General features: G+C 35.2%; 1 protein-coding gene, 1 non-coding gene and 1 pseudogene across 2 annotated transcripts in view; all 3 read right to left on the bottom strand.

Moving 5' to 3' along the window:
- LOC120779678 overlaps positions 1-27939 on the bottom strand; it is a 74868-nt gene that overhangs the window by 15585 nt on the left and 31344 nt on the right. The window lies entirely within an intron of this gene.
- LOC120779824 overlaps positions 8388-27939 on the bottom strand; it is a 29718-nt pseudogene continuing 10166 nt past the window's right edge.
- Positions 22105-22316, bottom strand: LOC120779953. Its single transcript, XR_005705773.1, has one exon. It is a non-coding gene; the product is annotated as a small nucleolar RNA U3 (small nucleolar RNA).

Raw genomic sequence — 27939 nt, 5'->3', positions numbered from 1 at the left:
AAGTTAGTGCGGGCCTTAAAGCGTGTGCGATGCCGTGAAAGAATTGACCATCGCCGTTAAAAGCTTTGACGGCCGAGAAAATGCAAACTTTACCAATTCTTGCACTTTATAGTATTTGCAAATATTATGCAAAGCGCAGCAAACATTTGTCATCTGCACTACTTTTTGTGGTTGGTACTGTAGGAGACGAGAAGGACATCTAAATCGGCTTTTTAAAACACCTATATTTCTTTCTATAATATTCTTTGCCGAAGAGTGTCTTTGATTAAAAATATGTTGTGGTGTTGCAACACTTAGATCCCTAAACGGAGTTAGCAAATATGGTTGCAACGCGTAGCCAGCATCACCCAAAAGCCAACAGCCACGTTCACCGCCCTCGTAGTTGCGTTGGAAATACTCTTGAGCTCTGCTCACACTCCATATTAAACCAGGGCGACGGGCATCTATTGCTCTTATTGTCATATTGTAGTCACAAATCTAAAAGAAAATTTAAAAAAAATTGGTTACCAACAATAAAGTTACAAGTATGTAGTTATATTTGGAACTTACAATCATTGCGTTGATGCTGAAATATCCTTTTCTTTATGTGGCTTTGTTATCCGAATATGTGTTCCGTCTACACATCCAACCACGCCAGGTATGCCGAAGTTTTGTAAAAAATGTTGTTTTGATGCGGCCTCCGTCATATTAAGTTTAATCCATTGTGGACAAATGTATTTTTCTAAAACATTAAGCAGCCGCTTAAGAACTTTCGCAATTGTACTGCGACCCATTGCAACAACAACATCCTTCCCTACTGATTTTTGAAAGCCACCTTCGGCTAAAAATCTAAGTGTGGCCGCCAACTGCAGTCGTGCCGGGATGCTACTTTCCTTGACATGCGGAGCTACGACGCTTACCAGCATTTCAAAAGCACTTTTGTTTACCCGGTAGCTTGCCGCAAACCTTCAAAAGAGATTTTTTGCATGCGCTCTTTAATAATTTTTAAATGTTACATTCTTACTTGAAATCCAGCGCATCTAATGAATTTGAATGGTCACGTAAAATCCTTCTGCTAACAGCTTCCTCTGCATGTATGTAATTCCCTTTCTAAAATAATTGAGGAAAATATAACAAAAGCACTCATTTTTATTTCGCCCCGTTTTAATTTTTCTTGTTGACAAATAATTTGACAGCTATCAAGTTCATTTTTACATTTGACAGATGTAAAGTTCATTTATAGGGTGAATACAAAACGAGTTCTAAAATGAAAAAAAAAACTCGGATTTCAGAACACCAAAAGCAAATTCACTCGTTTTTGCATTCATTTTGATTTCCACTTCCACTCGGATTCCAGAACCAGCCTGAATATTGTTTACTTAATACTGAATGTGCAGTTCAGACCTTATTGGAATGAACTCGAATTTCTTAACTCCACTAATGTTTATAAATTGAAACTGACTCAGCTTTATTTATTTCTTATTAATTCAATTAAAGTTTTACGGATTTCTTATTACAGTTTTTTTATATTACCCGTTATGCTATTGAGCTAAAGGCAATGTTAACTCAATACCTCGGGTATTGATTCCTGAAAGCTGTTCTAGAATAGTGTTAAAGGAAGATAGGTCGAATCTGCAGATCTCACTATTTTATTCCTTATGATGGCCACAGCCTGATAATGTTTAGAACTGACTTGGGCGTTTTGAAAAATTATATATGCCGATACGTATCAAAAACTGATCGCCAGCGAATTCTAGCAAAGACTTGACTACGTCCAAGGATTCATCACGCCTAACTGCCAGATCTATTGCAACCTTATTATATTGCTCTACTTGAGATGGTCCTTTTATCTGCGTATCTATTCGGTTGCTGCTCGAATGACGACACTCATTAAGGTCCGTCCGAACTGTGGTTTTGTCCATTTTACGTCAAGATCCAGTTAACAACTAATAATTCTGTATTCTCGTAGTCACTTTTTTAATAATATTCCTGCAGCTAATATTTTTAATTTTTTCTTGTCGCTTTGTTACAATATTTTTTTTTTTTTTTTGCAATCTATTCACAGAACAATAAGCAAATTAGTTAACTATGGAAATTTGACTTGTATTATTGATCTCCAGTGAGGCCAATAATAATATACTTATGTACATATGTACATATGTACACAGGTACATTTACATTTTGTTTAACTTAATTTAATATTAATTAACTTCTACAGGGTAGATCTAGTACATGACGCCTTTTAAGTCGAATGATTTCATTGGTTTCATCTAATAGCGTAATTGCCAGTTAGTTTTCATGATAACTAATGCTGCGTAAGTATGCCGTACTGAACCTTTTAATTTCATTTTTTATAAAAGGAATATTCAGATCCGAGTGTATGGCTTTATTCGTGATGTACCAAGGAGCATTTGTAATTAGTCTTAAAGTTTTAGACTGATATCTTTGCAATATTTCTATATTTGAAATCGAAGCTGTGCCCCAAAGCTGAATGCCATAAGTCCATATTGGCTTTAATAAAGCTTTATATAATAGGTGTTTAGTCTCGAGATATAGAGTTGATTTAGGTCCAAGCAACCAATACAGTTTTTTAGTCTTCATTTTTAATTGTTTATTTTTGGCTTGAATATGAGATTTCCAAGTTAGGCGCTTGTCCAAATGCAAGCCTAAGTATTTGACGCTGTCAAGTTTCGGAATCATACTACCATATATGCGGCAAGGAGGACAGTCTTTTCGCCTTAAAGTGTATAGCACGTGTACAGATTGATTTGTATTGACCTTTATTTTCCAACGATCTAGCCAGGACTGTATCTCATTCAGTTGTTTCTGGACTAAGTTGGAAGCTTCAATTGGAGATGGATTTGTTGCCAGTATAGCAGTGTCGTCAGCATATGTAGCAATAAATACGTTTTCAGTTTGTGGCATGTCTGCAGTAAAAATTGTATAAAGGACTGGTCCGAGAACGCTTCCTTGAGGTACACCAGCTTCGATGTATGTTATGGTAGAAGTTTCATCATTTACTTTGACATAATATGATCTATTAGCGAGATACGACTTAAGAATTAAATAAATTGGTGATGGGAAGATTTTTTTCATTTTATATAACAGACCATGGTGCCAAACTTTATCAAATGCTTGTTGTATATCCAAAAACACAGCAGAACAATATTCTTTTCTTTCAAAAGAGTCAACAACGAAATTTATAACTCGATGGCATTGTTCAGGTGTGCGCCATAATGTCGGCGAAAACCAAATTAGTGTTCAGGTATTATGTTATTTTCTTTGAGTATTGGCGAAATTCTACGTAAAAATATTCTCTCAAATATTTTTGAGAACAGCGCCAGTAGACTGATAGTTCTATACGAGGTTATCTCGTTTTCTGGTTTGTTAGGCTTGGGAACCATCACAATTTCTGCACATTTCCACTGCGTAGGGAAATGGCTTAACCTTAGAATTGAATTATATATTAGTGTCGAAAACATAATACCCTTTTTTGGTAAGCACTTAGCTATTTTAGCATCGATTTTGTCATATCCTGAAGATTTATTTTTGTCAAGCTTTCCGATTTCACTACAAATTTCTGCAGGTGTTATATGTTTGATTGGCATTGACAATTGACATGGGGCAGCAAGAAATTGAAGAACATCGGAATCGTTACCATTATTATTTGTAATAGGTGTAAAGGTTGTTTCGCATATAATTATATATTAAGGGAAGTTGTTATTAACTTCCTCTCTTTAATATATATTTTTAATTAAAACCCTTGCAGTTTCGTGCTTTACAATTCTTTATTGTGCCGTAAATAGAAGAAATAAAATGTTAGTATATAATATTAAATAAATATACCGGTTGTATCGCTGGTCCTTCAAGGTCTCCTTGATGATAGTGATGATGTCGCCTTCTTACTTGTAACTCCAACTGAATTTACTGAATTGAACTGAACTGATGCATTGGTGGTGCTAACTCTTTTAAACTGCATTTGAGCAGTTGCGTGATCTAAAGTCGAAGATCTTATTTCGTCTGGCACCGTATTTTCTCAGGTTTGTAAATATGATCATTTTTAATTTCTTTTAATTGTAAAAATGATCATTTTACGATTTTGATAAATGATGCGTACCGAAAATATTAACAGTGCGAATTATTGCTCAAGTTAATTATTTATTGTCTGTATCATGTTGAATAAATATTACTCCAATTAGTATGCTTATGTGATTGCTGCTCCCGTATGTGTACTTGAGTGTTCGCTGCTCCAGTAATGTTATGTTAACAGTTCTTTTGTGTTTAATTGTGTGTTCGCTGTTATGTTGCTTGTGCGAAGTCTGCTATGTGTTTAGTTGTGTGTTCGTTGTTCCTATGTTGGTGTGCTCGTATTGCTTCTAGTATTCATTTATTTATATTCTTATAATTTTATAGTACTGGATTAATTGCGTTGGCAGGGCTGGGTATAATAATGTGCTGAGGTGAGGTGGGTGGTGAGGTGGATGGTGTAACTATATGCATCTGCCTTGCTCTTATCAGATCTACACCATGCATCATTGCAGTCCTTTATTGGCACATTTCTCTTTTGGGCGTTTCAGGTACTTCGTAGCTTTCCATATTTTGTAGTCATCGTTACTATTGTCATTTAGATTTTCAATATAATCTGAGATTGACTTATTTCTAAATTCTTTAAGTTTATCTCTAAGTTCACCTGTAGCCTTATTTGAGTATAGTCTTGTCTGCTAGGCTTCTGGTATTTTGCCATTTTTTTCGTAATTTTCTCTTATGTTGATTTAATGCTCTGATATCTGCAGACACATGCACACAGGCACGACGCCTAGGTGTAAAGTTTGCGCTATTTTCGATTATAGATGCAGCAACTGCTTGATGAATTAACGACGTAAATGTTTCAAACTGCATTGTCCAGTTCTATTGAGCTTTTGATTGAGGTTTTAAGTTCCACATTGTCTGTTATCTGGTCTTGAAAAATATTGATTTGGTTTTTATTATTTAATCCAATATACTGCCGTTGCTTTGCATTAATAAGAGAGCTATAACTGATAATAACTGGCGAGTGGTCTGAGCTTAGTTCTTTAGAACTGACAATGTCAAGCAGTGGAGTTTGAATGCCTTTATATACAGCAAAATCTAGCAGATCAGGGATTTTACGTGGCTCACTTGGCCAGTAAGTAGGCTCACCAGTAGATAAAGTTTTAAAATTATTCTTTGTAATGCACTTATAAAGTTCTCTACCTTTTGGGTTAGAGATACGTGAGCCCCACCAGGGATGTTTAGCGTTATAATCACCTCCCACAAGGAATCTATTGCCCAGGGAATTAAAAAAGTTTTCGTATTCCGGAGTTGTGATGCTATGTCTTGGCGGTGAATACAAAGCATAAATATGTAGGTCAATATTATTGCAATTTAGTTTGATCCCTGCAGCTTGTATTGACAATGTTTGTGTTGGTTCAACTATATCATACTTGATATTTGATTTAACCAAAACAGCACAGCGTGAGCCCTATTACTAGGGTGATTAGTGGCGATTAGGTCATAGTTTCTTATATTAAAAAAAGTTTTGTCTGTGAAATGGGTTTCTGAAATCAACATTATATCAATGAAGTTGTCTTTTAAAAATATTTCAGTTTTCTGTGTATGACGGGATAAACCATTGGCATTCCATATTGCTATTCTTAAGTCTGCTTGCATAGTTTATCGATAAGTAGTGACATCATATTAAGAAGTGTGTTTGTTAATTCAATTTGTTTAGGGAGTAAACGCTCAATATTTTCTATTGATTTTTGTTCATTTACCTCATTGTTATAGTCTTTACCTGTTAAAATGCTAGCGTATGACTGCTTTTTGTTGATTGCAGTATTTGTGTTATTATTAGTGTTTTGCGAACTCATGTTTATACTCCCTTTCGTACGGTTGGAAAATATAGGCTTCTTTCCAGTGAGTTGCTGATAAACTATGCAGCCTTTGTAATTCGCGGTGTGGTGTTGTTGGCAATGAGTACACGTTGGTAAAGTGTCTTTTGGTTTTGTGCATTCTGAGGTTGGATGCATTAGTCCACATTTTACGCATTTATACGGGTTTCTACAATACGTTTTGGTATGTCCAAATCCTTGGCATCGATGCCATTGAACCATGTCACTTGTTTGCCTAGGGGGCTCTACTTTAATATTTGCATTATTCAAATGTTTTAAGGGGGGAGCCTGCTTTAGGAGGCCTAAAAAAGGCAGTTTTTCGTGATTTTTTTTAGGATAGAAAAAAACTCAATACTTACATCATTTTAATATTTGCTTTACAAAAAACATTTTTTAAAATTTAAAATATCGAAATACAGCCCACTTTCATCTACTTTTGTGCACCACCGCGCAATTGAAGTGTCCAATTGGCGGGCAAAATGTAGGTCGCAATTTTTGTCTCATAGATTTCTTTGTTGTTGGTATTTGGCTCCAAGTCAACAAAAACCATTGACAAAGGTTGTTTTGTTACTCTACTCTTAACATTAAATACATTTCTGACTTTATGTTCTAATAGAGTAATTTCATTTTTTATATCTTCAGTAGGAGTTGACCAGTGTAATCCCTTTAGTACTATTCTATATGACCGTTCCTGTTTGGGCTGATATGTATGATAACTTATCTTCCCTGCTTCTAGTTGTTGTACAATTTTTCTATATGAATCTATGTTATTTATAAATAGTCTAAATTGTCCATCTTTTGACGATTTATAACTAAAATCTTTTTTAGAAATCAAAGTTAAAATAGAGGTTATCATTTCACTTATCTTAACTACTCCAGGTATAATCAACGGTGGTGGCTTTGTTATATTCGGCATTGTTGCTTCACTCGCTTCCATATTATTGTGCTCGCCAGCCTCTCGTTCATCATTGTCGTCGTCACTCAAAAGATCGTATCGGTTTGGGTGTATTTACTTATTTTCTGTGGACATACGAGCTAGGGGACTCTTTGTTGGCACGCTTTCCATTTTTGTTTGTAACATTTTGCCATTTGAAGAGAGTACTCTCACCTTCTGCATTCATTTCGCGACTTTACAATTGTTGGATGTTTATTAACAAATCGATTTTGCTACACTTTGATATTTAGATCTCCACTAAACACGTGATACGTCTGTTCACTAGCACATTCAGAAAGAGACTTTTTACAATATGAATTAATGTTTTTATACTTTTCTTACTCAAAATATAACATAATGAGCAATCTACTTACAGCTTCATTATTGGTCCAAATAAATGGTGTCCCTGAAGTTCTCCTTTTGCTTGTTAGACTTCACGAAATCCCCTTTATGCTGGTTTGTCATGTTTCTCTATTCACAGGAATAGCTTTTTACAGTTGACGATTTTTCATTCTAAATGGGTTCGAAACCACGGCCACAATATTTTATCCTTTATAGGAACTTTTTCGCGTGGACCAACGTTGGGCGCCAGTAAATAAAATGCTGGGTTTAATTTATATATATTTACATACTAACGGGTTTAACATCAATAGAGCAAAATTTCTTAATTCTAAGAGCAGGTTTGAACGGTACATTTGAATAATGATAAATTTTCTCGAAAATCGGAGACCAACCAGTATTCAGTAAATTTAAATTTGTAGCGTCGTTGGTTGTAGGACTAATATCATTGTATGGACTTGGACTATGGACGTAATCTGGGGTGAATTGCCAAACTGCGTGGGATACGTCGATGGTACTGAAATTCTTTTGGCGGAAAAACCTTCTCAAGACCCAGAAGCTTACTTTTCACGAAAGCACCAATTCTCATTTAAAGTTCAAGCCGTTTGTGACCATTCGCTTCAAATAAGACATTTAGTGTTAGGCTATCCAGGTAGCGTACATGATGCACGTATTTTTAGTAACTGCGAATTGTCGAATGACGCCGATGTGTTTTTTGGAGAAGCTGAATGGATCGCAGGCGACAGTGCCTACGAACTGTTATAATACCATTTAGAGAAAACTCTAGAGAACTAACACAGGGTCAGAGAACTTTCTTTAACAAAATATTCAGTCGTTATAGGATTAGAATTGAACATTGTTATGGCATGTTGAAGGAAAGGTTTGGCAGCTTGAAAACGTTGAGACTTCAAATCAAGGATGAAAAAGGCATGAATAGAGTAAATAAATGGATTATCTGTTGCGCGTTGTTGCACAATGTTATACTCTGACTTGACGATCGTTTCGATTACGAGCTTGAGGAATCTGAGCACGATGTTTTAGAGTCATTACCTACTGCTCGAACTAATGAAGGGGAAGCGGTACGCCGAACCATCTATGAATTGTTAAGTTATGCAAACAATGAATAAAAGAATTTGTACTAACAATTAAAAGCTTATTTATTGCAATAAATTCAAGTTCTATATGCACATTAAAAAAGAAATATTTTGGCATTTAAACCAAACTTTTTAAACCAAAGTACGCTTTCTTTTGCGGATCATAACCTTACGAATATGCCTCCTTATGCATTCAAGCATTTTTTTGTTTGACGTATCAACACTTGACAATCTTTCGTGCTCCAATCTTATTTTCTCCATTTCGATCCTTTCCTCCTTCTCCAGTTGTAGCTTCTGTAACATGAATTGGTTTTGCTCTTTTTCCTTTTTGAATTCTAGTTTTTGTGATTCTAATTCCAGCTTTTTTGATTGAATTTCAAATAATAATGCAAATGGGTTTGAGTTTTGAGGCTTTTTTAAATTTCTTTTTGGTGTAGTGGTATTTTGCGTACAAGCACTTGTTGCGATGGACAGGGCGGACGGACTTGCTACACTCTCTGATGTAGAAGGAAGCACCATAGTCGGACTGGCCAACGGACTTTCAGGTAAACTTGTTGAAAATGTTTCGCCATCATTTTCCATCAACGCATCTACTTTAAAAGTATCCAACAATGACACTGGCATGGTAGATTGATAGATAGCTGGCGGCTGCACGATGACCAAATATTGCGTACAAGTCATCATAGAATGGACACATTTTTTTAATGTAATCTTCAACGCTTTTTACATCTCCATTTTCTAGCAAACCTGCACCTGTTTGACCCTTCCATTTCAGTGCGGACGAAAAGTTTGTTTTTAGGTGCCTCATTTTTGTGCACATAACATCCCATTTGATGCTGTTCAAAGTAGATGCATTTTTTGTAATATGCTCATAGAATTTTTGAGCAGTTGGTTTCTACAATATATACTTATGTAAGTTCACTAAATGTTAAATACTCTCTTATTGGAAATAGCAAACATATTACCTTGAACTGTTCCGGATTAGCTTTTACATTTTCCATGATAATGTTGAGTAAATCTTTAGTTTGTCGCTCTGTTCAACGAAAAGTTCCATTTATCCGCGAACGTTTTTTCTATAAATATATGTACACATGTGTCACAGACAATTGAAAGTTAGAGAAAAATAATAGTACATAAAAGTTAAATATACTTACTTCTTCCATATGATAAGAACTTTGTTTGAACTGTTTTAATGATCAGCTGATATTGATATGCCATAAATTGCCATGGATGCCATTTAGAATTGGCTCGCATAGTTGCCATTGTGTTGCAAACGAAATTGCATACAAAAATGAACAGATGAGTTGCGACTTTGCCATTTCGCGACGTTTGCAACAAATGCATTCTGCGAATATAGATATAAATAAATGAAGAAGTAGTTAAATAAAATAAGTATCGAAATTATTAAATTATCCATGTTCGTCATAACTATAATATTTTGTATTGAATTTAGTTTCAACACTTGAAGGTATCGTAAAATTACCGAGACCTGATAAAAATATCGTAACCGTTTTTGAAAGTATAAAATTTCCCTGCTCATAAAAAACGTCAATGAACTGAAGTTTTTCAGTAGTCAAGCGTTATTTATTTAATTTCTTTAAATGTAATACGCGCGCCCATGAAAATACAGCAATATAATAGGCATACGCGGAAAGAGATACGCTACGTTTAAAATTTAAATTATGTGCAGAAAAGTTTTCATATGTTTCGTTAATTAATGTAGTTAAACCATCCAACACCGGAAAATGGTTTAATTCTTCTGCAATCGGCACCAATTCTTCTGATGGTGTAGGAAAGAACGCCTCTAAATATAAAGGATCGTTTTTCATCTCAGAATTGGTCTTCGACAAATGCTGTCCTGTCAGCATAGTTCCTCGTTCTTTAACATCCAGCGGGATGCGAACGTTTTCTTTTGGTTTATTTGAAATACCACCACGACGATAACCACCCCTACCCCTAGAAGGACAAGGTTGACCGACATAAGAGTACTGCTCTTGTGGTTGGAACTGTGGAGGAGGACCTTGACTTCGCCATTGTTGATATCCATTTCCTCTATTATTATTATTATTATTAAAATTATATCGAGACATTTTCGCTCAGATATTTTACGCTTGAGAATAAATCGCTTTTAAATGTACGCTTTGAGAGTGCCTCTCCGAGGTCTTACCGAACACTTTAATTGTATTCTGTGGGGCTACCACTTCGCTAATTTCCTTTTTAAGATTTAAAAAGGGTTTAGTTTAATTTATTACAACTAACTTTTCGATACTGCATCTGAATCAGAGGGCTGCATTGGGTGTGTTCGAACCTGTTCGATCGCCCTCATTAAAAATCGAGCACGAGCGAGCGCCACACTCGGCAGCAATGGGTTCGATCGAGTGGCACACCCGGCAGCTGCTTTCTGTGTGTTCGAGTCTGTTTGATCATACTCTCTTCAAAACGATCACAAGCGAGTGTCCACACTCGACACCCGCATACTCGGACAGAACACGGGTGTAGAAGAAGTGTATCACATTTTTCTGAGCAAAAATATGAGAAATTATTAATGTTGTATACACTTTAACAGTCAATATTATTGAAATACAGCATTTAAACTATATGTATTATTAACTTCCCTTGCGTGGGAAGTATTAAAAAAACGCTACGCGAATTTTGTATCTTCGTCACGTTCGAGCGTTTTTAAAAAAAGTTAGTACCGAGTTTACCCTAGGGAAAATAAACCAGTTGGTTTGGATATTTGAATCAGACTGAACTTTCACTTTATTAATTATAATCATCAAAGTTCTATTGGTATCACATTACAATTTTACTGATTTCCGGTTGTGCTATTTATTTCATTAAGAAATTCGGCAAATTTATCAGTTTTACTATTTGTTAGTGGCTTATTTATATACATATGTAACTCGCGCGGTAGAAATAAAACACAAGTGTTGGTTTGAGTGCGATAATATATGGTGCGCTTCGATCATCAAGATGATCTATCAATACTCCTGCCGATTATACAGTGTCTTTATTAGTAAAAGCACTTATGTATATTTATATTCTTATAATTCTATGCTTATTACTAAAGATGCTTTGGCATTACATTAAGTGATGAAATGCCAGAGCATTAGATTTCCAATTATTTCCATTATCAAAACAAATAATGGAATATTGAATTATGCTTGCTTATCAAAACAAGTGATGTATTGATTTCTTATTAATTAAGTACTCTGCTGACCAAGCAATAATACTGTAAGAAGATACAATTTGTTTATATTTATCATTAGATCTCTGTGTGGCTGCTGCCACACTTCGCATAAATAAATGATATTTCACTAGATATAAAATCATTAAAAAAAAACGCATGCCATGCTTTTTATCACTCTTGAAATTAAATATAAATAAAGAAAAATATGTTTATGAAACTATAATTGCACGCATACTTTATAACTCCCAACCATTAAGCATTATAGTTTTTATAATATGTATGTATGTAAGTTATGAATTTACTTGTCAAAAGTAAGAAAAAAATTTATTTTTCCGGTCTTACGGCCTTTATTGTTCAACCGCTCGCTTAACTCTGAACTTAACAAATTTTATAATTCTTAACATAACTTAATGTGCCTGCAGTTCTGCTGACATCGATTCCCACATTCCGCTGGATTTCCAGGGAATCACGCCACACTGCGCTAGACGCATCGTCAGCACTTTTCGCGAGTAGAACGGATGCGCGTGTTTAAATGTTACTGTTGCTAACTTGTATAAGTTAACTTATTTTAAGTTTTTTATTTATTTTTTATTTAAAACGTTTTTTTACAACTGTACAAAAAATAAACTTGTTTAATGTTTATTTCTAAGTTGCTGGAGCGATGTCCAACCAACTTAGAGGAAAGCCGAATTAAAAGTGAAGCTTAAATCTAATCTTATGCTATCACCAACTTAATATCCTAAGCGCCGGCAGAGTGAGACGTCGGCAGCGACGCATATTGTTAGTGGCGTGCTAGTAGCGTCAATAAAATCCGTAATATTAATTGCATCGCTCTTTTAGTGGGTAGCGGTAAAGTGGCGTGATGCGTTTGCCAAATTGTGTACCTGCATTCTTGAGCATTCTTAAGCTTGCATGGAACGGTACACTGTTTAACAAAATATTTATTTTCCGCAGATGTTGCTGAAGTTGGTGCTGATATTGCATTATTTTGAATTTGAGAGATGCAAAAATTTTTTATATCATCAAAATCATCTGGCTGCATATTTATAGCAGGTGGGTATAAAAAAGTTGCAACCTTATGCCATATACTTAAATTGACAACCCATATTTCCTCAATTTTTTTTCTTATGTTCTCTTTTAAGACTGAAATTGCAGCTATATCACCATTATTAAATTCACAAATGTTTTTTATTTTTAAAATGGACGGAAGAACGTAGCATAGCGATGGAGAACTGCAAAGTTGTAATTTATTGAATACAGTTTCAAAATCTTTGCACATTGAAACCAAAACTTTAAGATTGGATACATTTACTTGTAACAATCGTTGGCTTTGTTCATTATCAGTCAATATTTATATTGTTAATTTCAAACCAATTGTCAATTATGGATTTAATCATTCTATAATTAGAATTCCACCGAGTAGGACATTGGGATTTCAATGAAGTGGGTAGAAGATGCTGTAAATTTGCTTTCTTAAAATATTTAACAATTTTTTTACAAGAAGCTAACACATCTGTAAGCTCTTCTGTCTCCTCGAATGATTTGTCCAATACATTGGAAAATAGATGGCTACTGCAGTTAAGACGTATATTTTGTTTTAAAGCTTTAACCATATTACTTCCTCTGTCAGTAATGAATTTAATTTGGCTCATATTTTGAACACCATATTCTTTAAACATACTGCTAAGTTTATTAAGAACATTGTCACCCGAAGAACTTTCATAATTAATAGATTTCATTCCCAAAACCAAGTCGAAGAATTTCAAGTCTTTTTGGTAGTGGAAGGTAACTCCTAAAAAGTTCCGCTTCACATAGTTATCCGTCCACATGTCGATTGTGGCTGAAGCTCCACCGCTGCTCACAATATTATTTATTTCTTCTTTAAGTTCTTCTTTTTTTTCATTTGCACATTTTTGAACATTGCGGGAAATTGTTGTTGCGCTCGGTAACAAATCCTCCACATCGACGTGTTCGCCATACGATGCACCTATCTTTATGAAGAATTTCACAAGTTTTATAAAGCCTGAGCCTTGCACAACCGAAAATGGTCGGCAGTCTTCAACAACCCAGGATGTAAATTTTTTTACAGCTTCATTCTTGTCTTCCACCGTGACGGTTCTTAATTCTTGCGATGTTTTAATCTTTCTGCAGCATGGGTGACGAATTAGGTTAGACGTCTGACCATTATAATATTTCAATACTTTTAAGCAAGTGCGGCAGTAAACAAAACCTTCCAGTAAAGTTCCGTCCGGTTTCAAAATTTCTGATAAAATATTCCATACGAAACTTCGGCCTTTGCGCTTACCAATGCCATTCGCAATTTTGCAACCAATAGAATCTTCTTTTTCGGCCATTATTTTCAATAAATATCATGTAGTACGTATCATATAAAATTCTTAACACTCACAAAGCAAATTAATCAACTGTACTGACGATTACACATAAACAAAAAATGCTTTGCACACTCGAGCCTAAACTCGGACACTCGAACATATTGATCCGCAAAACACCCGAACCCAAACAAACACGTATGAACGACACTCGAGTGTTGTGATCAACACGTTCGTCTGCGCACAGTCGCTAACGAGCAATCCTTCTGCTCGTCCAAAGAAAGCGATACAAGCCAGTTTTGGGTAAGTGTTCGAGTGTGCACGGAAATTGTGTGTCCGTTGCAGATCTCTGATACATACGTATCATACCACTCAACCATTCTCCCGCATTATCCCGCTTTTAATTCGCTTGCATTTTTGCTAACAAAGACATCGCCAAATCAACGGGTAAGTGCCGCGAGTTTTTATCATCAAACTTTCTATGGTCTTTCGAGCCGTACCGGACGGCACTAGTGATAAATAAACATAAAATTCCTTAAAAAAAATATATATAAAATAAAATCGGTCACGGTAACGCGGTAACCAAATTAAATTAAAAAAAAGAACGTTGGTGAATATATATAAAAAATAAAAAGCAAAAAAAAATAAAATAAAAAAAATAGTGCTAAAAATCGTGAAAAGTGATAAAAAAATGTAGAAAGACAACGGTAGTGAAATGACAGTTAAAAAAAAAAAAAAAATTATATACATACATATGTATATTGTGGGATAGGGTGGGTCCAGAGAACGTATATTTACAGAGAAGGTCCAACAACGGACAAGAGTGTGAACTGTCAAAAGCTAACAAAATGCAATGAGTGCATTTCACCACAGCTAGCTAAGAAGGAGAAATCTTAACAGTGGCGCGTGAGCAGAGCTGAGCATTTAATGAAAATTGTGCTCAGAAACATGCATTGCTATTACAGACGTATGTTGACCTTTTGCTTATATTTTTATATGCTCATATGCCATCATGTTAATTGATGTGATTATCATTATGCGCATTTCTATGAATATATGCATAATTTATATCATTCTAATTAAATTATGCTGTTTTCAAAACAATATTTGTAGTTAATGTGCAATTAAGAGTTATATATTAAAATATTTCTTATGTTTGAGAATATATTATAATTTCATATGTATATGAATATGTTTGTAAATATAATATACATATGTATTATATGTATATGAGATACTATCATAATATCATAAAAACTATAATATACATATTACAATAATATGTCATTTTAATTTTCATGCGCATCTACATATCAGCGCATACATAATTACATATGCAAGTTAATACCACCAGTTCACATTACATGAACATATTCTTTATCTGTCATAAATATGTAACATGACACTTACGACCCATATGGTCCGTATTGAAACATTATGTGTACTTTTGCTAATACTGTCCACCTTAGGTGGTCCCAAAATATAATGCATAGATTGTAAGATGAATCTTTCCACTTGTAACATATGTATGTCATATCTCAAGTGGATTGTAGATATACTTCCTAGAATGTAAGATAAATATTTGTATATAGACTTAAGCAAAATACTGTATATAAGAAAACATAATAAAAGAAAACGAGGCAGTTGACCACACGGGAGTTGACCACAGGCAGTTGCCCGTAGTTGCCCACGAGAACTAAACGGAGTTTTTAATTGGCGATCCTGCCAGGAGATGAAATAATCTCTGGCGGACCAAAATGTAACAATAAATTTCGGCGGTCACCATTTAAGGGGACAAAAAATCCCCGTGTTACCGTTTGAAAAACAATCAAGTATCCTCAATTGAGGAGAAAAGTAAAAAAGTTCAAAAAACGCTAAGTCCAAAAAGAGACACATAATCAAAAAAATCTCAGCGCCACTTAGAAAATTATTGAAAAATTTCGAGTGTGTGTTTGTGCCTACTGCCAATCGAACGCGCCTCGTCTAAACGGGATTACGAGCGAACAACAAGCAAACATACGTCCACATAAAAACGCTGAAAGCCCCTCATAAAAACAAAAGAATCAAAAAATTTCTGTAAATCAGAAATTTCGCCAAAAACATCTTATTTCATCTAAACCTCACACACGGCCTCCAACGACGATCATCGCACAACCAACCGCCAAAATTCTACTCAAAAAGAAACAGCAGCAGCAAAGGCAACAACAACATAAAATTAGTTGTAAGTAAAGCTTATTCTCTTTATTAATTAAATGGGAAATAATCCCACTAATATTAAGTATGAAAAATTATTTCACTGTGAGTATTGCAAAACCAATAATCATGCCACTCACAACTGTTCGTGTTTAAAAATAATAAAAAAAAACAAGATAAAATCGTATCTTAACAAGATATACTCTATTAGCATATCAAATATATACAAATTATATTAAATTAAATCTAAAAAATTTCAAATGAAGGCTCGACCAGCCAAATAATAAAATATATTTTAAAACCGCGATTCACTACCACAAGGGGGACCCTCCGGCTTATAATATAAACTCAGTTCTGCGAATCTGAACTCCAGACCCTCCAGAATAAAAAAGTATCTTTTCCCAGAAAAGATCAAAACAAATATTTAAATACATGCGGGCAATAAAATATATGCCATTTAAATATTTTTAATATGAAGTTATTACAATAGATTTATGCAAAAAGAAATTTAACTACTATATATTTTTGTGAGTATTACTATATACATATGTTATTTCATGAAACTCACAAATATATATAAAAAAAAAAACAAACAAACCGAAAAATAAATTTAAAGGAAAAAAATATAATTCTTTGGGAGCAGAGACTCCTGAAGAGCCTCCCGAATATTTTTCCGGCAATATTTTATTAACAAAAAAAAAAATATTTTGGGACAAAAAGGTCCTAAAACGCCAGCTGAAGATTCATACCAGCAGATAAAAAGAAGAATTATACAAAATATTGTAGAACGAAAATGTTCTACAACAACAGCCGAAGTTCATACCGGCAAAATAAAACAAAAAAATAATGGAAAAACATATATAAAATAAATATAAATAAATATATATATGTAAATCAAAATATAAAAAATCAAAATTCATATTACTTTGAACAAAAAAGTCTTAAGGCACCAGCCGAAGATAGTACCGGCAATACTAAAAATAAAAAAATACTTTAAAATTGTGGAACAAAAAGTTCAACAACGCCAGCCGAAGATCTTACCGGTAAAATAAAACAAAAAAGAATGGCGAAAAGCCAAATAGAATATAAAAATACAAAATTTAAAATAATTGGGACAAGAAAATCCTGAGTAACGTTACGATCGACCACTACACGTGCGGGATGGGATAGATACCGAGAGTTGAAGAGGGAAACGAGACGCATTTGCAGACAGAAAAAGAAAGAGGCCGAAATGCGTGAGCATGAAGAGCTTGATAAGCTGGCCGGTCAGGGGTAATGCTGCCGAAAATTCTACGAAAAAATGCGGCGGCTTACAGAAGGTTTCATAGATCGAGTATACTCTTTGTAGAACCCCAAAGGTGATCTAGTCACTGATGCCCAGAGCATAGTTAAATTATGGAGGAACACTTCTCCAGCCTGCTGAATGGCAGTGAACGCACAACACCAGGAGAAGGAGAACCTTGATTCCCCAATCGATGACGATGGAGCAGACGTTCCATTACCCGACCATGAAGAAGTTCGAATAGCAATTGCCCGCCTCAAGAACAACAAAGCGGGTAGGGGCCGACGACTACCGGCCGAGCTATTCAAACACGGCGGCGAAGAACTAATAGGGAGCATGCATCAGCTTTGTAAAATATGGTCGGACGAGAGCATGCCCAACGATTGGAATTTAAGTGTGCGTTATGCCCAATCCATAAAAAAGGAGACCCCACAATCTGCGCCAACTACCGTGGGATTAGCCTCCTCAACATCGCATATAAGGTTCTATCGAGCGTATTGTGTGAAAGATTAAAGCCCACCGTCAACAAACTGATTAGACCTTATCAGTGTGGCTTTAGACCTGGCAAATCAGCAACCGACCAGATATTCACCATGCGCCAAATCTTTGAAAAGACCCGTGAAAGGAGAATCGACACACACCACCTCTTCGTCGATTTCAAAGCTGCTTTCGACAGCACGAAAAGGAGCTGCCTTTATGCCGCGATGTCTGAATTTGGTATCCCCGCAAAACTATTACGGCTGTGTAAACTGACGTTGAGCAACACCAAAAGCTCCGTCAGGATCGGGAAGGACCTCTCCGAGCCGTTCGATAACAAACGAGGTTTCAAACAAGGCGATTCCCTATCGTGCGACTTCTTCAACCTGCTTTTGGAGAAAATAGTTCGAGTCGCAGAACTAAATAGAGAAGGTACCATCTCTATAAGAGTGTACAGCTGTTGGCGTATGCCGATGATATTGATATCATCGGCCTCAACACCCGCGCCGTTAGTTCTGCTTTCTCCAGGCTGGACAAGGAAGCACAGAAAATGGGTCTGGCAGTGAACGAGGGCAAAACGAAATATCTCCCTGTCATCAAACAAACAGTCGTCGCACTCTCGCGACTTGGCTCTCACGTCACTGTTGACAGTCATAACTTTGAAGTTGTAGATAATTTCGTCTATTTAGGAACCAGTATTAACACCACCAACAATGTCAGCCTGGAAATCCAACGCAGGATTGCTTCTGCCAACAGGTGCTACTTCGACTGAGTAGGCAATTGAAAAGTAAAGTCCTCTCGACGAACAAAAGCTAAACTCTATAAGTCGCTCATAATTCCCGTCCCGCTATATGGTGCAGAGGCTTGGGCGATGACAGAAACCGATGAGTCGACGTTGCGAGTTTTCGAGAGAAAAGTTCTGCGAAAGATTTATGGTCCTAGTGCGCATTGGCCACGGCGAATATCGCATCCGATGGAACGATGAGCTGTACGAGATATATGACGACATTGACATAGTTCAGCGAATTAAAAGACAGCGGCTACGCTGGCTAGGTCATGTTGTCCGATGGATGAAAACACTCCAGCTCTGAAAGTATTCGACGCAAAGTACCGCCGGGGAAGCAGAGGAAGAGGAAGACCTCCACCCGTTGGAAGGACCAAGTGGAGAAGGACCTGGCTTCGCTTGAATATCCAATTGGCGCAGCGAAAAGAAGAAACGACTGGCGCGCTGTTGTTAAATTGGCTATAATTGCGTAAGCGGTGCCTACGCCAATTAAGAAGAAGAAGAAGAAAATCCTAAGACGCCAGTCGAAGATAATACCGACAATAAAATAAAAAAATATACTCCAAAAAAGGAGGTACTAATATTTTAAATAAATAATTTCAATAATTGGGGTACTCACAAGCCGTCGTAAAGCATTGTAAAATCGTAAAATTATAAAGTTTTACACTTGTCTAAAAAAAAATGTTGTTAGATTTCATACAAAAATGAGTTTACACATTTACAATTCTCAATGTTAAGTTTTCGAATCGTTATAACTTATAACTTTATGGGACTTGAGAAAACCCTTAATGTAAAAGAACAAATTGCTGAAATGTATTCTGGCAATAATATAATAAAAGATGTCATATATGAAAATACTTCCATCAAAAAATAATTAGAAGTCAAAAATAATATAAAATGTATCGAAAGTATATTTAAGAGTCAAATTTAAATAAATTGTAAAATAAATTAAGATTTCAAAATAGTACTTTTTTTTTTTTGCAATATCTTTTTTATTTATAGAATCTGCTTTTTGTTTTAAAAGCCTAACAATAAGTTTTAAAATCTTAAATCTATTTAAAAACTAGACAAGCTCAAGCAAGTGTTTGAGCTGTTTTGGTGATACGTTGCTCCTTAGTACGCAGGCATATCTCTTCTTTTAAGGCGTGATTGATCGCAGGAATGTACCAAAGCATTAGCCAAAGGGTTTGGGTGATCTCGGAGTTTAGATATATATTTAATTCTGCTGTCTTCTACTTTTCTTTACCATAGAAATACCTAGGTCTTTATGGATATTTTCATTACGCATGTACCATGGTGAACACGTGATTGTTCTAAGCATTTTGGTTGGAAACTTTGTATTATATCAATATTAGTTGCACAGGTCGTACCCCATAGTTGAATGCCATACATCCAAATCGGCTTTATGGCCGCATTATATAAAAGCACTTTGTTGTCTAGGCTAAGTTTGGAGTTTTTATTTAAAAGCCAATTTAAATTTGCAGCTCTTATCTTCATGCAAGTTATTTTACTAGATATGTGTTTTCTCCACGTAAGTCTTCTATCTAGGTGAATACCAAGATAAGTTACGTCGTTCGCTTGGGGTACTAGAATATTGTTCATTTTTACTGCCGGACACATTTTAGGTCTTAGTGAAAACGTAACATGCTTGCATTTTTGTTCATTTACATTTATACCCCAGTTGGCTAGCCATTCTTCGACAGACCTTAAGTGCTCGGCTATTATGTGGCATTTGTTACGGCTCAGTAAAGCTGTGTCATCCGCAAAAGTTGAGGTCAATATATTATTAGCTGTAGGAAGATCTGCAGTATATATGATGTATAGAGTTGGGCCTAAAACACTGCCCTGGGGTACACCAGCCCTTATCTGTCGTTCGTCAGATATGAACTTTTACCATAAATTGTCTATTTTTTAAATAAGACTCCAATGTTTTATACAATTCTAAAGGTAGAATGATTTTAATCTTATACAAAAGGCCTTCATGCCACACCTTATCAAACGCCTGAGCCACGTCTAGAAATAAAGCTGAACAGTACTCTCTTTGCTCAAATGCTTTTCTTATTTCGTTAGTAATTCTATTTACTTGCTCTATCGTGCTATGTTTTTGCACGAAACCCGATTTGGTGCGTTGGTATTATATTATTTTTGTGGAGGAAAGGAGACATCTTTGATAGTAACACTTTTTCAAATATTTTAGAAAGACAGGGTAGAAGACTGATTGGTCTGTATGAAGACGGCTGTGTTAAGTCTTTCCCAGGTTTATCTATCAAGATAATCTGCGACTTTTTCCATGAAATAGGACAGTATCCGAAACTAAGAATTGCATTGAAGAGCAAAGAGAGCACCTTTACAGCAATAATTGGTAACTCAATTAGCATTTTTGGGGTAATATTGTCATGTCCTGGTGACTTTTTTGGTTTAAGTTCTTTTATTATTCTAATAATTTCAGTAGGTGAAGTCTTAAAAGACTCGAGTGACTCGTTAACTGTGTTAAGTAAGCTGGACAACTCGAAGTTGTTCTTTGGGCAATTTGGTTGAAATACCTTTTCTAGGTAATTTGCAAAACAATTAGCCTTTTTTCCTCGTCACTTCGAGCCCACTTCGCCCATGTCTCGTATGCTAGGCATGTTGGAGTTAGTTGGTGGCTTCAGGGACTTTTGGGCTTTCCAAAGAGAATTTTGCTTGTACTGTTCAAATTGGATAAAATAGTCTATAGCCTCACGTACTACTATATATCCATTTGAATCGGGACGCTTCAATTTAAAGTTGGGGGAGTTAATACCACCAGTTCACATTACATGAACATATTCCTTATATGTCATAAATATGTAACATGACACTTACGACCCATATGGTCCGTATTGAAACATTATGTGTACTTTGCTAATTTTGTCCACCTTAGGTGGTCCCAAAATATAATTTATAGATTGTAAGATGAATCTTTCCACTTGTAGCATATGTCATTTCTCAAGTGGATTGTGGATATACTTCCTAGAATGTAAGATAAATATTTGTATCTAGGTTTAAGCAAAATACTGTATATAAGAAAACATAATAAAGAAAACGAGGCAGTTGACTACAAGGAGTTGCCCACGGCAGTTGACCACGTTCAGTTGCCCGTAGTTGCTTACAAAACTCAAACAGAGTTATTAATTTACATCTTCTATCCTATCTTGTGTATCTGCACATGCTCATATGAGTGAATGTATAATGCATGTGCGTTCAGAAATTTTTCATCACTTATCAATATACTTATTACATGTGCGCGCAATGACTTGTTCATACAGTCATATATACTTATATGTACATATATTTGCATACATTGCCGAATAATGCACAAGCATACAAACATACATATGCAGTACACATAGGCGAAGCTGCTATAGCGGCAAGGGGTGACAATCTGCGGCCATTACTTTACTTATGCCATAGAACTCCTATTGCCGAATATGGAAATGACAACGAAATAATGCAAATATGCATATTTCTAAATGTCATTAATTTTCTTTGAAGAAATGAATGATCCTGAGAAGCATAGTCTTAACTTTTCAACGGCCAACGCCAAACCAAAAAGGAATTCATTCATTAAAATCACCATTCAGAAGTCGTTTTATCCGTTAAAAAGCGAATGATTTTCGAATAAACATCATTTCTAATATGCCACAAGACAAAAAATTAGAAATGAACTTCTTAACCTCACGCTGTCAGATAAAACGAAAATACTTCGTCATCGTGGGTCGATTTCCAAAAAATGTAAATGAAGACCGTACTTCACAGGATCATTTCTGTAGTGAAGTATAGTCTTAATTTTTCAAAGACCAACGCAGGGTATTTCAACAAAAGGGCACATAAAATAGTTGAGAATTCTCAGAAATGAAAGACAAAGGAAAGAAAAAGCAGTATAACTTCAATAATGAACAAGCATACAAACATACATATGCGCAGCAACAGCAGCAGCAAGGAAAGAGGTAACAATCGGCGATCCATTGTATATTTCTTTCATGCATAACCAAATCATAATTAGGACAACGCAATACAGGAGTCAATGGTGGTGGAGGTGGTAAGCGCTTCAAAAGTTACTACGAGCACGTAGGTACGTAGGTTCGAATCCCAACAGAATTTATTTTTAATTGAATATGTCACCAACCAAAAATTGAAACATTGTTCTACAAAAACAACAACAGCATAAGCATGACAATATTGTATTGTTGGTAGAAAAGCCGAGCTGTGCCGAAAGAAACGAACAAACGATCGCCGATTGTCACCGCTTCGCTTGCTGCTCGAACATCTTCGCAGACATTCATATTGAGGCCGTAAGGTTGCGTAGATTCATATTGAGCAAGGTTGTGCAACCTGAATCTATCGCAACATTTTCCGAACTCGTATAAGAAGTATAACTTCAAAAAGAAAACGAAAACGAAAATTAAAAAAAGTGGGGTGACAAAAAGTGCAGTGAAGAGAGAGAAAGCAGAGTAAAAGAATAATTACACCTGCGATATACATACATATGTACACATAAAGTGATAGTGCAGTGACATAACCTACGAACAAAAGGAGAAAAAGTCATACAAAAACACGAGCACAGCTACAGCGCCAGCAACAAAAGGACAGGAGAAACACGAAAAAGAAGGACAGGCACAAGCACAGACAGGCCACAGCTCAGGCAACGCACAAGCACAGGCACACGCACAAGGCCCACACATACATACATACACACGTAAACTCATCCCAGTAGCAAAATAATTCACTACTGAAAAAAGTAAGCGAGTTGGTAATGGGTTGCGGGGCAAGAAACGAAAAAAATTTCGCTTTAAAATCGTTGTTATTATCTTTAAGAAATGTGCGACTTTTATTCATATGAGCTGGGTCATCCGCACAACTGATCGACCCAGCCCTCTGGGTACATGTGAGCGCTTCAGTACTACTTTTTTCTTGTTGTTCTTTTCTGAAAATAATTGATAACCGTTAGTCAGTTAATTGTTGTCTTTCAATTTTAATGATTGTCGTTTTTAGTAAATTTTAAGTATCGGTTGAAAGCGGTCGCGTGTGAAGTATTAAAAGTTATCTAAGTACATATGTACAGCAAACGTCATCAAAGAAGATTTATTAATGCCGAAATAAATGAAATTCTAAATATAAATAATTCAAATGACAATAATTATAAACTTAGTGAATGTGACAATGATAATAAAAATGTGAAATAAAGTAGTTTGGTAGTTGACTTAAAACAATGGGCAGTGAAAAATAACGTACCTCGTGTGGCTTTTGATGGTTTATTGAGACTTTTAAATAAATGGCATTTAAATGTCCCAACTTGCGCAGAGTCTCTGATTATTAGGCAGAATTCAATTATAAGAAGTGTTTCGCCTCTAACATATTTGCATTTAGGAGTCGAAAATAAGCTGAATAAGTGACATTATAAAACAAATGGAAATTGTAGTGTCAGATATCGGTATTGACGGTCTTCCACTATATATGTAAGAGCTCACAGCAAACGTTATGGCCTATTATGGGAAAGCTTTTTCCACAATTAAATGCTGATGTATTGTTATTTGGCGTTTATTTAGGCACGAAAAAACCATCCAGCGTGAATAGTTATTTACAGGAATTTGCGTCTGAAATATGCAATTTACTTAAAAATGGTAAAAACATAAGTGGAAAGGTATTTCAAATCAAAATCAGAGCGTTCATATGCGATTCACCCGCAAAGGTATATTTTTATGTCAGACTATGGGACATAATGCATTAGAAGGTTGTACTAGATGTTGCCAGCAAGGAGAACGCATAAACAACAGAACAGCTTTACAGCACATCAAAGGCATTGCCACGCACTGACGAAGGTTTTTCACATGAAAAAGTGAAAATTATCACAAAATTTCAATGTATATAAATTCATTATCAGCAACTAAATCGGTGTATCAGGTGTCTATTATAAAAACATTATTGGATCAATTGGAGTTACACACGGAATGAAAAAAATTTGTAAGCGAGAGCGTCATGGTGCAGTTAAATTATGATGGACTGCAAGACAAGGTGACATTCAAGAAGTTTGAGTACCTAAATATTGCCATATATGGTAAATTTTACTTTTCCGTAATGAATAAGTCTTTGTTTTGATACACTTTGTTTGCAATGCAAGTGGAAGGTTTCACTAAAGGCGATTATGAGCGGGAGCTCAAAAGAGCTTTCAAGATGGGTAAAACCGATATCACAAAGCGGGCTCTTTTGATAAAGCAAAAGATAAACAAATATAATAAATTAAATTATGAAAACAATTAATTAAAGTAACATTGACATTATTTTTAAATGTACATAAAACCTTAATTCATAGCAATTTGTACCCGAAATGGAGTTCTTTATTATTTCTAATTGAATTAAAAATATAAAACTATAAGATATTTATTTTGGATTCGTGTTAGTAGGAAATGCGCAATAACTGATCGATTCATATATTTAGGTGCATGTGAGCCGGTAGTGCTTACAACTGACTAATTCATGTCTTCAGATATATAGCTTGGTAATGCGTACAGCTGATCTATTTGTATCCCTGAGTATGTGAGTTGATCTGTTCTGAAATTCCTAGGACATCGCTGTGTTAAAATTCAGCAATGAATTCAGCAGTAAGACCCTCACTTTGGCTCTTACCAACTCATACACTACCTATTACCTTTTGCTAGTGGGATACTATCCCCAAAAGCCCCTGGAGGAAAGCAAAGTGAGTGTATCGTTCCTTTCAATTTTTATATTATACGCATGTACCTATGTATGTATGATTTAATTTCACAAAATTAAATTTACGGCTTGACAAAAATTCCGGTCAAAAAAGTAGTGAGAACCGTTACCAAGCTGTTTTCGGTATTCGGTTTATTTTCCGGTAGAAACCGAGAAACCGCAAACAAAGCAGTTTGGTACTGCATATAGCGGATTATTGATTGCCGGTAAATACTTACCGTTGTGTTATAACACAGAAACTATCCCCAAAAAACAATAAAGTATTCAAGTATTTAATTGCAGAATTTTCCAGCAATACCCCTTATACTTAATCAAGTATGTTTAATCAGGATTGCTTAAAATAAGCTACGGCAATCATAAGAAAAAAAAAGATATGCGCAAATAAAATTCTATTTCATACATACATACATATGTATATGTCACTTATACCATTATAACATACGAAGAGCATAACTTGCTCTTTACTCTCAAATCAATATATTTCAAATACATAAACATATATACATACATACATATATCTACAAACATAAAAAAATATTAAATTCTCCTTTTCGCGGCTTCTTACCACTGCGAACATATGTATATACATCAGTGGTCGGCATGAGAGGATCTGTCACTGTGTTGGTAAGCACGAAAAAAAAGTAGCCCAGTGAGAAATTGGAATTAAAACAAGAAAAAACGTTAACTTCGGTTGCACCGAAGCTAAATACCCTTCACAGGTGCATTTCTGTTAGTAACTATGTATTCAGTTTGTATGGAAGCTATATGCTAAAGTAATCCGTTCTAAACAAGTTTTTTAGAGATTACATTGTTGCCTTTGTGAAAATAACATATATCAAGCTGTGAATATATCTTGTCAAATGTGAAAGTTGTCCATACAAGAACTTAATTCCCCGATCGTTCAGTTTGTACATGAGCTATATGCTATAGTTAACCGATCTGAACAATTTTCTCGGAGATTACATTGTTGCCTTAGAAAATAACATATATCAAGTTTCGTGAATATATCTTGTCAAATGTGAAAGTTGTCCATACAAGAACTTGATTCCGATCGTTCAGTTTGTATGGCAGCTATATGCTATAGTTAACCGATCTGAACAATTTCTTCGCAGATTACATTGTTGCCTTAGAAAATAACATATACCAAATTTCGTGAATATGTCTTGTCAAATGTGAAAGTTTTCCATACAAGAACTTGTTTCCGATCGTTCAGTTTGTATGGCAGCTATATGCTATAGTTAACCGATCTGAACAATTTCTTCGGAGATTACATTGTTGCCTTAGAAAATAACATATATCAAGTTTCGTGAATATATCTTGTCAAATGTGAAAGTTGTCCATACAAGAACTTGATTCCGATCGTTCAGTTTGTATGGTAGCTATACGCTATAGTTAACCGATTCGATCAATTTCTTCGGAGATTACATTGTTGCCTTAGAAAATAATCTGTACCAAATTTCGTGAATATATCTTGACAAATGTGAAAGTTTTCCCTACAAGAACTTGATTCCGATCGTTTAGTTTGTATGGCAGCTATATGTTATAATGGTCCGATATCGGCCGTTCCAACAAATGAACAGCTTCTTGAAGAGAAAAAGACGTTTGCAAAATTTCAAAACGATATCTTAAAAAACTGAGGGACTAGTTCGTATATATACAGACAGACAGACAGACAGACGGACATGGCTAAATCGACTCAGCTCGACATACTGATCATTTATATACTTATATACTTTATAGGTAGGGTCTCCCTGTTCACGATTCCTTCTGGTGTTATGGCACCAAAGGTATTTAGAATCAAAAATATTTCTCGCAGGGCATATTTGGTTTTGCGCTATAGACAAACTTAATATACCCTGTATAAGTGTATGCGGCGCAATATAAAAATATATACATATATAGAAACACGAGTATAGAAAATTACCTGCGGTCGGTTAATTCTCTTTTCGGTGTTTTTCGTACAAACATATATGCATATATATATGTATATACGCGTATATATACATATATGCACATACGGGCGCATATAAATATGTATAGTCAATATATACTGGAACAAATACCCAATCGACATTGGGTATAAATTATACAAGAATAAATATAACAAAAAGGATTTTTTATATAATTCAAAATTTGTACATAAGTATTGTCGCATATGTAGATACGCTCACTGCTTCAAAGTCCACATTGGCATATATTCCGCGATACCCCTTGGTTTTCGTCTAACAAAACCAAGCAGGATTGCGTATAAAATACATATATTCAAAGTCCACATTGGCATATTTCCCGCAATACCCATTGATTTTTGATCAACAAAAACAAGCAGGATTGTGTAAAAAACAAAAGCGTAATACATATGTATGTACATACATGCATATTAGGGTGTCCGTTATTTACCAAATTGATTATTTTTGACGAGACGCCCCCTAAGCTTTTAGTTTTCCATTTAAAAAAAAAATATCAGACCATAAAAAGCCCTTAATTTTCATAATAAACCTTGCCCCAAACACGATACATTTCCCACTGAAATTACATGGGATTTTGCCACTTTTTACGAATATTTTTTTTTTCTCTGGAACTTTCTCGTTTGTAGGAATTAAAAAGTCATATTCTTGTACAGAATTGAATGCTCTACAAAATAAGTCTGGACAATTTTTCGATATACTCACTCCTTTAAAAGTTATTCAAGGTTAAAG

This window comes from Bactrocera tryoni, unplaced genomic scaffold (assembly GCF_016617805.1).
Source record: "Bactrocera tryoni isolate S06 unplaced genomic scaffold, CSIRO_BtryS06_freeze2 scaffold_11, whole genome shotgun sequence".
Lineage (NCBI taxonomy): Eukaryota > Metazoa > Arthropoda > Insecta > Diptera > Tephritidae > Bactrocera > Bactrocera tryoni.
The sequence above is the reverse complement of the archived record's forward strand: the minus strand, read 5'-3'. Positions and strand labels throughout refer to the sequence as shown.